General features: G+C 37.3%; 1 non-coding gene and 1 pseudogene across 1 annotated transcript; one reads left to right on the top strand and one right to left on the bottom strand.

Annotated features, from left to right (window-relative positions):
- Positions 1 to 260: 260 nt before the first annotated feature.
- Positions 261 to 367, top strand: LOC130741632 (small nucleolar RNA R71). Its single transcript, XR_009020519.1, has one exon. It is a non-coding gene; the product is annotated as a small nucleolar RNA R71 (small nucleolar RNA).
- Positions 368 to 3,076: 2,709 nt separating this feature from the next.
- Positions 3,077 to 6,947, bottom strand: LOC130738487 (cysteine-rich receptor-like protein kinase 25; annotated as a pseudogene).
- Between the last annotated feature and the right edge of the window lie 10,991 nt (positions 6,948 to 17,938).

Here is a 17,938-nt window from a genome sequence, read left to right on the forward strand (position 1 = left end):
GCTTCCGGATTTCCGCTACTTCCTCGGAGAGTTGCTTGTTGGAGGCTATGAGCTTATCATAAGTTCCCACTTCAAAAGAACTTCTTCGGATTTGGCGTTCATTCTCGGAGTTCATGGCTCTCATCGCCATTTTCTCTATCAAATCATATCCCGCTTGTGGGGGAAGAGCATCGAACTCCCCACTTGAAGCCGCGTCCAAGCCAAACCGTGATGAGTATAGTAACCCATCATAGAACATCGCCACACATTCAGCTTGGGTGAGATTGTGTTGAGGAAATTTCCTCAAAAGCTTCTTGAAATGCTCCCAAGCCTCATAAAGATTTTCATCTGAGGATTGTGTGAACGTCATGATGTCATTCTTCAATTTCCTCAAGAGGGACCTTGGGAAGAACCTCGTTGTGAATTTTTCTGCAAGGTCTTCCCAAGTAGTGAGACTCCCTTGAGGTTGTGAATTCAACCATTCCTCTGCTGTGTCCTTCAAAGAGAAGGGAAATAGACTCAACCGGATTGCTTCTGAAGAAACATTCACCACCCGATAAGTGTTGCAGTTCCGGATGAACTTCTCCATATGAGCATGAGGATCTTCCGAGGAACCTCCACCATATTGGCTTTGGCTCACCATGTTGATGAATGCCGGTCTCAACTCAAAGTTCCCCACTCCTTCGGGAATGACAATACTTCCGGGATAGTCAAAGCTCATGGACCCCGAAGTTAGTTCCCGAAGAGTTCGGTTGGCATTCTCAACTTCTTGTTCACGCAAGCGGAGGGTGATACCCTCTTGGATCCTAGCCTCAATGTGGGCTTGCATCTCCTCCTCTGTCATGCGGCCACCCATGGTGGTGCCTCTCTTGAAAGCAACCTACGTATGACACTCAACAGAGAAAGATTAGTAGCACAAATTCTAGACAAGTTAAAACTTAAAACTTAAACCAAAAATCGCAAAACAATTCCCCGGCAACGGCGCCAAAAACTTGTTGGTTCTTCTGCAAGTGTACATAATCTACCCGGTTTTAAATTATCGAACCACAGCGAATTAGATTGCAAATCCAGTTTAAGATTCAAGTTCAAGGTTGAAAAGCGAGTAAAATTCAGTTTTAATGATTGGTTGTTTCTTGAGTTTGTAAAAAGACAAGTGATCAAGTAATAAAGCGATTGAAATTCAGAGATGAGATTGCCTTGGGTTCTTGCTCAACAAATTCAATTTTAGCAAACCTTCCTATTCAGTTAGTCCTGAGTCTCTCCTTGATGTTCTAGCCTAGATAGTCATCTATCGATGCCTCGTAAAGAAAACCCTTTCTAATCAAAAGATAGATTCAATTCCTTGATAACCTAAACATTTTCTAGAAGCACTAAGCATACAATTCAGGCCAACAAACCCCAACCCTTCCTCTATTCCTAGCAGCAAGTATAGAAGGAGTAATCTCACAACAAGTCCCAATTCTATAACAAACTATCGTTATGATTATAGAAAAGTAAGAAGCTAGCATGCATTCAAGCTTGAAAGATAAAGCATAGAAGTGAGATTCAAGGGTTTACTCAGAACAACATGAATAGGAAAGGAATGAAAGCTAAAACATCCAAAGTCTTACAAAGAACCCAAAACAAAAGGGGTTTTAGCCAAGCATGGCTATGGAATCCATACAAGAAGATAAAGATGAAACCTGAAACATAGGGCTTAGGGAAAGCTCCACAAGCTCCAAAACTCAAACCCTCTCTTCTAACTTATGAAAATATGATAAAATGACAAAAGGTCCCAATAGAAATGTCTAAAAACCAATTTATAGGCAAAACAGTCGAGTCTGGGCGCTCAGGCGCCAATTCAGAGAGCGCCTGAGCGCCAATTCCAACCCAAAAACATGCTCTCTAGAGGTGTCTGGCGCCTAGGCGCCAATTCCCAGCGCTTAGGCGCTTAAGCTCGTTGGGGAAAAGACTTTTTAGCTTCTTGTAACTCCTCTTCCAAGCCTCTTTAAGTCCTCCTTCAATTCCAAGCTTCTTGGCCTTCTTTCACCTTCAGTTCCTGATCTGCAAACTTAACCAACAAGCCAAGGAAAATTCCAGAAGCTCAAAGAGCTTATTAGCACAAGAGATCCTTCACAAAACAAGAGAAAATCATGCAAGTCCTAAACTTTACTTAAAATGCAAGAAAACTCCCTATAAAACTACTAAATTACCAAAACAAAATAAAGACTAAGGAAAAGATAAAAATGCATGAGAATGCATGAAACACTACATGAGACTCAACAAAAAGACTCAAAACAAACAAAGAAATGACCCTAAAAACACTACTAAAATACGGTCATCAGCGTCAATGTTCCGGTCAAGAACATAGAATCAAGGCATGGTGCCTAGAGTGTGTGGAGTGTGATCCGAAATCTAAGAGAGATGAACTCCTAACTGTCTAGAGAGATAAAATATAACTGAATTTCAATGTGGTTATTGCCAAATGAGCTAATAGTCCCTTACAATTGGTACTTTCCCTCTATTTATAGGAGCTGAGTTGGGACTATACGCCTTTAATCTGCCTAGATGGGCCAATTGGGCCTCGGGGTGCGAGGCCCAAAAGACCTGGGTCTGTCTCGTGCTTAAGTGTGAGCATCCTGGACGAGGGACCATGGGGTCTCGCCCAGTCCATGATCCAAGTTCATTAAGTCTTCGAAATCTTGTCATATATATATGCCAATTTGGGTCATATTTCCTAATGATAGGAGGTAGATCAGGTACTGCTCGCCAATTTGAGTCTTACTAACTTCTTGTAGATTGTTTAGCCAAGTGATAAAAGTCATAAATTGTAATATTTATAAATTGAACATAAGGAAATTAGGAAAGTAAGTACAAACAGTATGTTGCACTAAGGGTGTTCATCAGAGTGGATCGAGCCGACGAAATCGATAAACCAAAAAAAATGAAACCAATTAAATTGGTTTAAATTTTTTCACTGTTTCGATCCAAACGAAACCAAACCGTGTCAAATTAGTGATGATTGTTTCGGTTCACGGTTTGAAGATTTTGAAACCGATCCTATGTAATTATTAATAAAAGAAATAAGTTTAATCTATACTAACTCTGTAAGAATGTGTTGACCTAATAAGATGAAAGTATATAAAGAAAACTCCAATTCCTTACAAACCAACCTCATATAAGCTATAAATGACAAGTATTCTTTGCCTTAATTCATTTATACAAAATACATACCACTTGAGTTGTTCTCAAGAACGACACTTCAAACGAAAATCAACCAATTACTACCGGGGAAGAAAATTACTTATAGACATTTCATTGATGGAATCACTCTCAGATTGTTTAGAACTTGGTCTTTGTGGAAATGCTGTCGGTTCCATCCTAGTGCGTAAGAAAACTGTAGGTTCTTGTGGAGTTGGCATATTAGCTGAATAACGGCCAAGATATGAAACAACTTCCACCATTGTAGGTCTTGCATCAGGGTTATGTTGAGCACATAATAGACCAATTTGAATGCATTTCATGACTTCAGTTTGAGAGTAATTTTCTTTGATATTTTGGTCCAATACACTTAAAGGTGTTTGATCCTTCCATTCTCTCCATACCTGTAACAATTTATCAAATAAAATATTAGAACTATTAACTTCACACTTGCAAATTAATCTGAGTGTACAATAAATATATGGCCTAAAATGAATGATACATGAAAACTATCGATTGCTATTATACTCACATAACTCAAGAGACCATTTGCAATATGATGTGGTTCATAAGAACTTAGTTTCTTTTTTCCAGTAACAATCTCTAAAATCATGATTCCAAAACTGAAAACATCTGATTTATCAGAAAATTCCCCAAGCATTGCATATTCTGGAGACATATAGCCACTACAAAACAAAGGACAAATTGAATGTCAGATCAGTTAATTAAAATATAACTAGTGAAGAAGTTAGAAAGGGAAAGATAGAGATGAGTGCTTGAAACTTACTATGTTCCAACAATCCTATTTGTATTCTCTTGGTCTTGATTTATTTCAACAATTCTAGCCAAACCAAAATCTGAAATTTTTGGAATCATATTTTCATCTAACAAAACATTGCTGGGTTTCAGATCACGGTGTATGACTTTAAGCCTCGAATGCTCATGTAAATAAACAATTCCCCGAGCAATCCCTCCAATAATATTATAACGTTCATCCCAACTTAATGGATGTTCAACTTGAGAATCTACAAAATTATTTAATCGAAACATGTCTTCCAATCAATTAACTGAATCAAATCAAGTTCTTTAAAAACATGTATAAATTATGCATGACACTAAAAATGGATTGAGTAAAAAGCATAAGGTGAAGTGTTCCAAACCGTATAAAAAGTAATCAAGGCTCTTGTTTGGCACATATTCGTAAATGAGTATTTTTTCTTGTTCCTCAAGACAAAAGCCAACGAATGCCACAAGATTTTTATGTTGAAGTTTCGCTATCAATAACACTTCGTTCTTGAACTCATCAACACCTTGCTTAGAACTTTCTGAAAGTCGCTTAACTGCTATTTGTTGTCCATTATGAAGAATACCCTGAAATTTTATTAAATATTAATTGTGATAAACAAGTATAAAAATAAATTTATCACATTTTCTCACCTTATAAACCTTTCCAAATCCGCCTTTGCCAATGTAATTGTCCTCAGAAAAGTTGTTAGTTGCTGCTTGAATTACGACAAAATCGAATTGTAATGGCTCTACAGTTGCACTTTCATTACCAACTAAATAAAAATTGAATAGTTAAACAGAGTCGTCAAACTTCTTAAAATCTTAGGAAGCACAAATTTAAAAGTTCATTTTAATAGTGCTTACAATTTTCTCTGAGAATTGTCATTTGTCTCTTTCGTGCGTTTCTCTTTTGCACATAGTAACAAAAGGAAAAGAGCATCACTAAAATAATTATAATTGAAGGCACAAGCACAGCAACTAAATTAACTGTTCGTCCTCGGCCACTTTGTTTTCCTGCACAAAACAAAGTAACACATCTCATTGACATGGAACACTAATGGTAAAAATGCCATGTAAAGTCAATATGATGATAAAAACTTGATTTTGGTTCATGTTTCTTGGGAGGTATAAACGAGGGGATAGCTGTGGCCATGTTGAATTAAAAATTTGTTTAATTTACCTGTCTTAATTTATCCAAATCTTTTACCTCAATTTGTGTTGATCTCACTTAGTATCACATTATATTATCTATCATATTTTCTTTTTTCATCTACCCCTCTTTCCTCTTTTTTATAGCATTTTAAAACTCTTAAAATTGTGAAAAGGTACATGCTTCTTGAGTAGAGTCAGGACTTACCTGTAGATCCTGATGGACTCAGAGGTGAATTGGGTGGTTGAGCTTTGGGACCTCAATTCTGTAAAATTGGGACAATTCAAACCTCATATTGCAGCTGGGATACATAACTCTTCCCCCTCCACTTCCCAAATAACGCCAGAAAATTGATTTTCCAATCAAATCTTGCAGACAATTCGTGCAATCTACACTGGACAAATCTGGTGTGCACTGGCCAAGAGTATATAGAGATTGTACATCACTCAAATTCTGTGATTCCACTTTATATCATCCATCACTGTACCCTGTGGTTTTTGCGAGTCGATCTAAGTTATTTGATAATTGATAACCGAACTCGCTAATTTGGTTGGAAGCTTTAGTGAGGTTCAGCTCAGAATATGTAGGACTTGTCTCCATTTTGGAAAGGAAATTCTGGTTGGAATATCTAAGCATGCATTGGCTGTACCATATTATAGCCTCTTTGGATGATTGACACAGTGAGAGTACTGTATTTGTTGCGTTTAGGATGCATTGTCCGCACAGGTCAGTGGGAACATCGCCCCGGCACATGAAGAGGCCATATACCTTGCCGTTCACATCACCATAATAATTTTTCAGGCCGTCATCACTGGTGGCGTTGGAATAAAAATATTGGAGAAGGGTCTTGGTGTCGTTTTGGAAAGATAAATCAGGGGAGGTTTGCTCACTTGGGCATGCGTGGGATACATAGATAGGGAACAATAATTCATTACTAATGTTATGATGAAATATTGGTCTAGAAGCCCTCGAATTCGGGCCATCTTCTGGTGGTAAAATGGCATTGCGATAGAAAGGGAACAATTCGTACCTAATGTTACAGCTAGGAAATAGAACTCTCGCTCCCTGCTTTCTATCACAACAGATAGGAAGTTCTCCTATCGCCCCACTTAGACATGTTCTGCAATCACTGGGTGACAAGTCTGGTGTGCACTGTGCTAGAAAGTAAACGGTCTGCAACGGCTGGCCTGGGATATCTACTGCCCTTGTGGCAAACTTTGTCTTCCTGCGGCAAGCTTTATCTGAAGTTGAATTCATGGTGTCAAACAGGAAACTCATACCGGTATCAGGATCGGGTTCTGGGATATTAGGGAAGCTTGACAAATAAACTGCCGGCACTGTTTCCATGGTGGAGAAGAAAGAGCGATTGGAGTAGCGAACCATACACTCGTCATACCAAATCACAGCTTCTTTGGACAAGGAGCACTCTGAGGATAGTTGCTGTGTTGCATTTACCACGCATTGCTGACAAAGTTGCGAGGCGACGTCACCCCTGCACATGAACAAGCCATAGATGGAGTCAGAGGGGTCTGTTGTACTAGTGACAGTGGTGTTGAAGAATGGTGTTTTCTCAGTGGCCTTTGACGACAATGAAGCGAGGAGGCTCCACCTCAGATCCAATTGGAAGCCATTTCTGTTGTTGGAGGTCGTTTCATTGCTGAAGCAAATTGAAGATTGAAAAACAGGAGTGTTTTGTGCCTCAGTAGTTGAAAAACTGAGGAAGCCAATGAGAATGAAGAAGAAAATAATGTTATAGGAAGACATGGATGTGTTATTAGACTGTTTTTGAGAGAGCATTGCAATTTTAGTTAAAAACTCTCCTTGGCATCTATTGTAACGGTATGCCAATTATGCTCAGCATGAAATTTATATATACATTCCTTAGCATATATATATATATATATTGTAAACTTTCCTCTTGTATGCAATCTTAGGTTATTTCCGATTTATTTCCGCGCTAAAGTTGATTGAATGCTTTTGAAGTCAATAAAAAAATTTATAAACTTTCCGAGTATAATAAAAGTTGTAAACTTGGGTCAGTGAGATCGGTGGCAGTGGCCGACAAATAGATGATCAATAATTATTTATTCACACCTCATTTTGAGGATGAGGTGGAATGAGGTGGAGGAAGAGAGAGATAGGAAGAAAAGAAAATTTAAGAGTGAGAAAGCATAAGATGTGATAAATGATAAGAGGAGAGAGATAAAAATAAAAATAGGTGAAAATGAAGTGTATAAAAAAAGAGGTGTGTATATATCATTAGCCATAGATGATGAAAGCAATATTTAGTTTGAGTCAAGCAAAAAGAGCTGTAGTTCATTTATGTCTACTTCTTTTTCAATCATATCACAATACACTATACTATATTACTATCACTTGTTTTTTCTTCATATCTCCTCCATTTTTTCCTATCACAACACACCTTGTATATCTCTCAATTTTATCTCCTTTTCCACTCCATTTACGTACACTTTAAATAAAGTGTGAATGTAACTTTACTAAAGGAAAAAATTAACGATGTGATCAACTGTATGGAAATACTTCTGTTTCTCATTGAGCCAGCTCCCCTGTCTTGTTTTTTTGCGTCTGTGTAGGAAAGATCAATTCCGATTGCTCCATTGTTTTATTAGATCCATTTATTTCCTTATAAACATGTTTACGCGTTCCAATACCCCACCTAATGCTTTTTTTTTTGGGGTTTTAATATAGCTTCCTTCTTTACATATATCATTTGCCAACACAATAAAATTCAAGGTTTTTATAACTTCTTAGTATTTAGATGATCGATGTGAGGCAGATGTGATCCAATCTTTGATATAATCTTTTATGTATATTTTTGTTAAACTTATAAGTTTTTTTAAATGATCGTGGGTCTTTTTTTTAAATGATGAAGGATATAATAATATCTTTCGTAATAATATAAAATTATTCATGTGGCTCTCATCCAACAGTTTAGATTTTTGGGACAATTTGTTATTTGACATGGTACCAAAACTTCTATGACCAAGTACCGGTGGACATCTGCATTATCTACGCATAAAGCCCAAGTGGGCATGTTAGAAATAATAGTAAGGGGGGATGTTAGAAATAATAGTATAAAACCATTCATGTGGCCTTCATCCAACAACTTAACCTTTTGGGATAAATGGTTGCTTGATAATCTGTATGTCATTGGTGCAAAATGGACGCTAGCATTTATTTCGAGATAAAAAGTTGTACCCCTCATATCTCGTCAAATTAAGGCAGTCCAACCCAGGCGGAGAAACATACCCCTTAGCCACGACACACCAAATCTTGGATGAGCCATAATATAAGTACAAGTCTGTCCACTTATTAAGTCTAACCTTAAGGGGTTGTGTATTTTTTTAATACTCAAATTTTGAATTAAGGAAAGCCCGGCTAATTAAGGTCAAAAGTTGGAAGTTTATGCACCACTAGAGATTTCGAAGGCAAGTTCGAGGAGAAGCATGGTTAAAGGTTTCGACCCAATAAGGAATAGAAGAGAAGACCAAGCACTAAGAGATTCTGGAGAGTTCTAGTTTGAAGGTTTGTTTCAAGTCGCAAGAGGGTCCCGAGAAGATCCCAACACTTAGGATTCCTATCACAACCCAAGCAAACAACAGACTTGGCAGAAGGTTCAACACTTCGTGATTTTTACCACAAGCGATGAAAGGAGGAGGTTCTCGAGGTGTATTCGAGCACGTGACATAATTCAAGTCTTGAACCCAAATGATCTTTAACCCACGATCTTGAGGATCCAAAAGCTTCACGCATCATGCCTCTCCCCACGTCCACAAAAGGGGGAGATAACTGGAACGTGCATTACAACAAAACATGAAATTATCGATGGCTATTTACCGACAGCCTGGTAACCATCGATAATGCAGATTCACATTTTGTTTAAAAATAAAAACATTAAGCTATTGGCAGGAAAGTTTTCAACGGTTCTTGTGACGACTATGTCCGTCAATAATTCCTCTGATAGGTTTCGACGGATTTTCGGACGGTCAAAACCGCCGGTAATGCCGCCGCCCACTTTGGTGAACATTTCGTGGGTTTAAATTGAAGCATTAAATTCTTCGGCTCATTTTTTGGGATGTTACCTACAACTTAAATTATCAGTACGAGAACTTTTATATAACTTATTGACGACTTTAGCGACACCTAAAATCGACGATTACATAATATATATATATTGGATGTATCTTATGAGAAATGTGATTTTATATGAGAAAATAAGAATGAATTTCGACCATAAGATCTAATTATGAACGGTCCAAATTAAAACAAATTGATAGTGACATTTTTTAAAAGTCACATATGACTATTAATTTGTTTTAATCTCGATCGTTCATGATTAGGTTTAACGGTCGTGATTTATTCTCATTTTCTCAAATAAAGTTACATTTCTCACTATAGACATTCCATATATATATGTGTGTGTATATAGCATTTCCCATAACTTTCATTCACACCTCTTCTCGTTTCTTCTCTCGTTTTCTTCATCTTCATAAATTTTATGGTTTCTTATTGTTGTTAGTATTTTTTATTTTATGTTTTTGTGTTTTATTTTGAAGTATTTTTAATTCTTGTGAGAATCTTACTGAGTTTTCCTTTTATAGGTTATATTTAACAAGTAGTATTCATGTGAAATTAATATGTTTATGATTGTATTATTTTATGTTATTAATTTTTTTTTGAACCAATTAATTTAAATATTCTATTTGTGTGTTAATGTATTAAGCATGATGTGGACAAGAAAAAGTACCTTCTTTACTATGATGGTTTGTGTTGTCAGTTATAAAAATGGCCCGTGTGATTCCTTTAATTGTTGGATCGAGCTCAAATTTTAATATGTTATTCACAACACATAGATCTCCAATCTAACTGCTTCAATCTTCAAGAAGATATATGTGCTATGAGAAACATGCCACGAAATGCACAGCTCTTGAACTTCCATCAGCTCAAGTTCTAGTCTTAAATGCACTTAAGGGCCTACTTGAGCTTTGTAATTCCTCTCCAACAGCTCTTTTGGTCTTCATTGCTCACTTATGAAACCTCTTTGCTCTAACTCTTCATCAACTCATGTTTATTCTTCATCAAAGAGATTCCATGGACAAAGGGAATTCCACATTAAGTGACTTTATTAAGGGATGCACATTGAACACACATTTAAGCCATTCTTTGTAACCACAAACACTTAATCTCATGCACATTATGCCTTTGAAAATTCAGATTATGATCACAAAGAATCCTTCCGATTATGCGCTCAAATGCTCTAACATTCTAGACCAATGATGCAAATGCAAAAAGGACTAAGTTCTAAGGGTTAATATGCAATGAAAGACTAAAATGAAAAAAATTGCAAATGATGACTCTAAAATACTAGAAAGTCCTAAATGCAACTAAAGACTCTATTTATTAACTAAAAAGATAATAAAACCTAAATGAAAGACAAGAAAAATAAGGCAAAAAAACCATATGAATTCTTGCATCACACACTATACTCAATGGAAGCTTGTCCTCGAGCGTAAAACTCAAGAAAGCTTGTCATCATGCTTTTAACCACACAGATACTTCACCAAAAAGAGAACAAGTCAATGTACAAAACACAAGGTAAAAGGTTAGCACAAGTGAGTAAAATAACTAAAGAAGAGTTCACCAAATTCCTCACATATTAAACACACTGATCATCTTGAGATGCAAATAAGCAACACAAGAAAGGGGGGTTTGAATTGTGTACTTGAAATTTACGTTTTTAAAAAAGCTGTTTTATGAAAAGAATATTAGTTCTTTTAAGAAAACGTTTAAGTATGACTTTTCGTAAACTGTTTGGTGTAGCGGAAGTAAAACAGTAAGTAAGACAGAACGATCAGTACACAGGGATTTATACTGGTTCACCCTAAACGATTGGGCTACGTCCAGTACTTGGCCACCACCAAGATTTTCACTAGTAAGTTTCAAGGACTTTTCCCACAACAAGTATTCTCAGGGACTTCTCCCACAACAAGTATTCTCAAGGACTTCTCCCACCATGTATTCTAAGGACATCTCCTCCAACGTATTATCAGGACGCCTCCTTACAAGTATTATCAGGACTTCTCCTAAAACAATCTTTTGCAAGATGTTTTTCTTCTACATGATCTCTTCTTACAAGAGTGAGGTAGACAGTTCGGCTCAAACGAACTACAAAGTGTTTTGGACAGATTTGACTCTTAGGAAATTTTGTGTTCTAGATCTAGATAGGCTTGAGAGAGTATTTGACTCTTTTGGATATGTGCTCTCTTTCTAAGATATGACTCTTAAGCTCAATACTTTGAGTGCTAAGTACTTGGAGAGGATTCAAAGTTTGGTTCTCTAGTACATGGTTGAGAAGAATAAGTGTTTGACTCTTAGCTTTTCTTCAAAGGATGATGATCACTTGAAATGAAGGATGGCTGGAATGCTAAGTGATTTCTCCATTCTTTTCTTCTCTTCATCTACATTGTTCTGCACTCTCTGTATCTCTCCCTTTTACAAGTCTTCAAGTCTTCCTTTTATATCTTCAAGGCTTCTAGTGGATAGTGATGTGTTGGCACATTGAGAGCCTTTCAATTTTCTAACCGTTGCTCCAACAGCTCTTTTCTTGAGCATTAAATATCTTGTACCTGCTCCCCTTGACTTTTTGCTCAAAGTGGTACTTTCTCTCTCTTCCTTTTTGTACTTTTATGACAACATTGTAATTCGTGCATTGGAGAGTGTGTAGAGATAGAAATCATGTGAGCTTCTTTGCTTTGACTCTAAGCTGATTTGACAAGTCCCCTTTTTGATCAGAAGGTATTTTCAATTTGAATTTTCCCGGTTCGTTGTCCTGAACGGTATGATGATGACAGTACCCATCGGACGGTAGTCATCAGACGAATGAAACTTTGCATAGTGTAGTCTGAACAGTCTAGCTCTTTCTTCTGACAGTTTGTGATGATGCCATGAAATATCTTTCACACCTTTGCTTTGACTATCTAGCTTAAGCTTTGACTTTCCTTCTCCTTGTCTGAACAGTTTAATGATGAGGCCGTGAAAATATTTTCACGCTTTAACTTGAACTGTTTGGCGAGACTTGTCTTTGGCTTCATTTCTACTAGCTTGATCAGTTGATGATGATGATCCCATGGAAGTGCTTCCATGCTTATGCTTGAACTGTCTAGCTCAAGCTTTATCACTCTTTCTTCTTCTTCCTCATTTCACAGTGGCTTCAGATGATGCACTGAAATTTCTTCCATGCTTTAGCTTGTACTGTTTGGCTTGATCCTTGATCTCTTCTTCACCAAGTAGTCTAAGATATTTCCAAATATGAAGATGACACTTAATCTGTAGACTTCGCAGCTTGCTCCGTTGGATAAACTTTCTTTAATCCTTTAGAAGGTCCTCTTGCTTTAGATTGTCCTCTTTCCTTAGATGGTCTTCTTTCCTCAGACAGTCTTGTGACTAGACAATTGACTTTGGCCAACTCTTCAGGGTTTGAACTGTCTTGCAGATTTTGCATTTTTGCTTGGACAGTACACATAACAGGTATGATAAGAAATGATATTTCCTGAAATACACAATATATGAAATTTTTAGTATTTCATTTATACCCTTGAAATTGTTATCATTCAAAACATGATAAATGAAGTAGATATGCGTTTGAATCTTACAATCTCCCCCTTTTTGAAGATGACAATTTTAAGAGAAAACATGAGATTTCATATAAGAAAACTATAGAATGCTCCCCCTGAGTTTTATAAGAAAAGCCTTAGATTTTCAAGAGATAAAAATTTCATATGGTTCACTCTCTTCCTAAGCTTTCTTTTCTAAACTAGATCATTTTTCTCTCTTTATTCTTCTCTCACTTTTTCTCTTTTCTCTCCCCCTTTGGCATTTTCAAAAAGAATGAACTAATATGCACAGGCAGTAAGCATATATGCACCATGCATCAAATTATAATCATGCTAGGATCATGCATATGCTTGCAATTAAAAGTAAAGCATTAAATAGTGAGAGTGGCTTAGCCAAGTTTCTTCATGATCAGCTCCAAGGAGCTTGCAATTGAGTCAAAATGTCGATTGGCATATACTATGTGATCCTCAAGGGCTTGAGCGATCGAAATAGGATCAGCAGCAGCAAGCATGTTCTCCTCATGCTTTTATTCTTCAACCAAGAGCTTAGTTTGAATCATGTTCTTCTTTATGTTGAATAACTTCCAGATCCATGATGATAGATAATGAAGTCCTTGGTAGCATAGAACCAAGGTAATTGTGTGGACTTAGGTGGCATGTGATGTGCTTCACTTGTCTCCTCAGAAAATGTTATTTTAAGCGCTTGAGGTAGTGATCGTTTAGGCACAATGTATTCCTTTTCCTTGCCTTTCCTGCTATCGTCTTCCTCTCAGATTTAGACTGAAATTCTTCAGGAGCTTGAGAATCATCAACTTCAAAAATATTCTCTAAACATCAAGAAGGTTGATGGGTTCCAAGGTAGGGAATGGAATAAATGCTTTAAAAACCCAAGTGTCATTAATGCTAGGTATGATAACTATTCTGCATTAAATGCGCCAAGGCCAGTCCTCTTCTTATCACATGAACTGATAAAAGATGATAATTCTAGGGTTTGAGCTTATACAGAGGTTGACAATTAGTAGATATGGACGATATCGTGCAGACAGTGTAAGCTTGATCTGGACAATACTTTATGAGACAATGCATGTTGTGGACGGTGTTGGTGGACGGTTGAGTTCACTTTGCTGAACTGTGCTTCACTGGACGATTGCATCGTCTATCTCCCCTGAACTGTTCTTCCAACTTGCAGGATGCAAGCCAATACATTTTCTCAGATAGGCAGATATGTTTTCAAGTGTGAGACTTTGTAAGGATATCAACATGCTGATCATCTGAATCACCAAATGAGAGACCCAAGTGACCTTTAGAGACATAGGCCTAAAGAAATAAGCTTTGATCTCAATGTGCTTTTCCTTTGAATTTTGAGCTGGATTCTTTGGGATATTGGTAGCACATGAACAGTCACACTGCAAGAGAGTGTTGCACTTCTGGATTTTGTGATCTTCATATTGATGTATAATCCAGAGAAGTTGAGTACTTCATGATCTGGTGTCGACATATTCCGCTTCAGCAATGAGATTGAGCCTTGTCACTTACTGGTCCAAAATATCAGACTTGACCAAGGTAGTGGTTGTCTCCACTAGTGCTCTTTCTTCCAATAATGTCTCAAGAATAATGTCTGATAGGTGTTGGTCTTATTAGCCTTGTGAAGGGGAAATAAAGAACCAAGAACGTCTAATGGGTGTGCACCGAAGAAGACTTCTTAGCTTGGTAGGAGCAGCTGACTTGTTGGTCACAGGAGACCCTTTGTTGGCCCTTGTTCTGGAAGCAAATGGTTGAGAGAGAGGGGTGGAAGGGGGTGCTCCACTCTTAATAATTCTGATAGATCGTTCTTTGGTGGGACCTTGGAAAAGTTTCCAGACAGTTCTACAACATCGTCACTGGACGATGAGATCTTCAGTCCTCTGGGAGAGACTTTTCAAAACGGTCTCTTCTCTGCCTTGCCAGAATCAACTTTCTGCTTTTTCTTCTTGTCCTCACCAGACGGTTCAGACATTTCATCTTTCCTCTTTCCTTCAGTACCCTTCTTCTTCTATGGCAAAAACTCCTCAGGAACTTCAGATGCATCATAGTCAATTTTGAGTAATGGTGATATGCATCGATTAACGATTTGAGGTGACGGTTTTGGAAAACTATGCATTGGCGGTTTCTTTGTAGAGAAAGAGAACAATAAGCCATGGGCAGTGGTTTGAATAACTGTTCCACATTGAGTGTGATGTGACTCTTCAGAAATAAACTGTTGAAGCATGTGTCATAGATATGATGACGTTGATCTTTGATAATAGTTTTGCCAGCTGTGAATGAACGATAGAGATTTCCATATTACTACTTCATAGAACAGTTAGATGTTGAACGATTCACAGATGTTTCCAGACGATAGAAATGCTGAACGATGCATAATTTCTGCTAAACGTTGGATTTAGAGAACGGTACCTGCAAAACAAAGAAACTATGTTTTCGTACCTTTAATGTGCAGCTTGCTTATTAATTCTTGCTCTTAGATCAGAAAATTTGCTTTCTAGCAATGGCTTTGTGAGAATATCAGCAAGTTTCAAGGACTTCTCCCACAACAAGTATTCTCAAGGACTTCTCCCACCATGTATTATAAGGACATCTCCTCCAACGTATTATCAGGACGCCTCCTTACAAGTATTATCAGGACTTCTCCTAAAACAATCTTTTGCAAGATGTTTTTCTTCTACATGATCTCTTCTTACAAGAGTGAGGTAGACAGTTCGGCTCAAACGAACTACAAAGTGTTTTGGACAGATTTGACTCTTAGGAAATTTTGTGTTCTAGATCTAGATAGGCTTGAGAGAGTATTTGACTCTTTTGGATATGTGCTCTCTTTCTAAGATATGACTCTTAAGCTCAATACTTTGAGTGCTAAGTACTTGGAGAGGATTCAAAGTTTGGTTCTCTAGTACATGGTTGAGAAGAATAAGTGTTTGACTCTTAGCTTTTCTTCAAAGGATGATGATCACTTGAAATGAAGGATGGCTGGAATGCTAAGTGATTTCTCCATTCTTTTCTTCTCTTCATCTACATTGTTCTGCACTCTCTGTATCTCTCCCTTTTACAAGTCTTCAAGTCTTCCTTTTATATCTTCAAGGCTTCTAGTGGATAGTGATGTGTTGGCACATTGAGAGCCTTTCAATTTTCTAACCGTTGCTCCAACAGCTCTTTTCTTGAGCATTAAATATCTTGTACCTGCTCCCCTTGACTTTTTGCTCAAAGTGGTACTTTCTCTCTCTTCCTTTTTGTACTTTTATGACAACATTGTAATTCGTGCATTGGAGAGTGTGTAGAGATAGAAATCATGTGAGCTTCTTTGCTTTGACTCTAAGCTGATTTGACAAGTCCCCTTTTTGATCAGAAGGTATTTTCAATTTGAATTTTCCCGGTTCGTTGTCCTGAACGGTATGATGATGACAGTACCCATCGGACGGTAGTCATCAGACGAATGAAACTTTGCATAGTGTAGTCTGAACAGTCTAGCTCTTTCTTCTGACAGTTTGTGATGATGCCATGAAATATCTTTCACACCTTTGCTTTGACTATCTAGCTTAAGCTTTGACTTTCCTTCTCCTTGTCTGAACAGTTTAATGATGAGGCCGTGAAAATATTTTCACGCTTTAACTTGAACTGTTTGGCGAGACTTGTCTTTGGCTTCATTTCTACTAGCTTGATCAGTTGATGATGATGATCCCATGGAAGTGCTTCCATGCTTATGCTTGAACTGTCTAGCTCAAGCTTTATCACTCTTTCTTCTTCTTCCTCATTTCACAGTGGCTTCAGATGATGCACTGAAATTTCTTCCATGCTTTAGCTTGTACTGTTTGGCTTGATCCTTGATCTCTTCTTCACCAAGTAGTCTAAGATATTTCCAAATATGAAGATGACACTTAATCTGTAGACTTCGCAGCTTGCTCCGTTGGATAAACTTTCTTTAATCCTTTAGAAGGTCCTCTTGCTTTAGATTGTCCTCTTTCCTTAGATGGTCTTCTTTCCTCAGACAGTCTTGTGACTAGACAATTGACTTTGGCCAACTCTTCAGGGTTTGAACTGTCTTGCAGATTTTGCATTTTTGCTTGGACAGTACACATAACAGGTATGATAAGAAATGATATTTCCTGAAATACACAATATATGAAATTTTTAGTATTTCATTTATACCCTTGAAATTGTTATCATTCAAAACATGATAAATGAAGTAGATATGCGTTTGAATCTTACAATCTCCCCCTTTTTGAAGATGACAATTTTAAGAGAAAACATGAGATTTCATATAAGAAAACTATAGAATGCTCCCCCTGAGTTTTATAAGAAAAGCCTTAGATTTTCAAGAGATAAAAATTTCATATGGTTCACTCTCTTCCTAAGCTTTCTTTTCTAAACTAGATCATTTTTCTCTCTTTATTCTTCTCTCACTTTTTCTCTTTTCTCTCCCCCTTTGGCATTTTCAAAAAGAATGAACTAATATGCACAGGCAGTAAGCATATATGCACCATGCATCAAATTATAATCATGCTAGGATCATGCATATGCTTGCAATTAAAAGTAAAGCATTAAATAGTGAGAGTGGCTTAGCCAAGTTTCTTCATGATCAGCTCCAAGGAGCTTGCAATTGAGTCAAAATGTCGATTGGCATATACTATGTGATCCTCAAGGGCTTGAGCGATCGAAATAGGATCAGCAGCAGCAAGCATGTTCTCCTCATGCTTTTATTCTTCAACCAAGAGCTTAGTTTGAATCATGTTCTTCTTTATGTTGAATAACTTCCAGATCCATGATGATAGATAATGAAGTCCTTGGTAGCATAGAACCAAGGTAATTGTGTGGACTTAGGTGGCATGTGATGTGCTTCACTTGTCTCCTCAGAAAATGTTATTTTAAGCGCTTGAGGTAGTGATCGTTTAGGCACAATGTATTCCTTTTCCTTGCCTTTCCTGCTATCGTCTTCCTCTCAGATTTAGACTGAAATTCTTCAGGAGCTTGAGAATCATCAACTTCAAAAATATTCTCTAAACATCAAGAAGGTTGATGGGTTCCAAGGTAGGGAATGGAATAAATGCTTTAAAAACCCAAGTGTCATTAATGCTAGGTATGATAACTATTCTGCATTAAATGCGCCAAGGCCAGTCCTCTTCTTATCACATGAACTGATAAAAGATGATAATTCTAGGGTTTGAGCTTATACAGAGGTTGA

This window comes from Lotus japonicus, chromosome 2 (genome assembly GCF_012489685.1).
Source record: "Lotus japonicus ecotype B-129 chromosome 2, LjGifu_v1.2".
NCBI lineage: Eukaryota > Viridiplantae > Streptophyta > Magnoliopsida > Fabales > Fabaceae > Lotus > Lotus japonicus.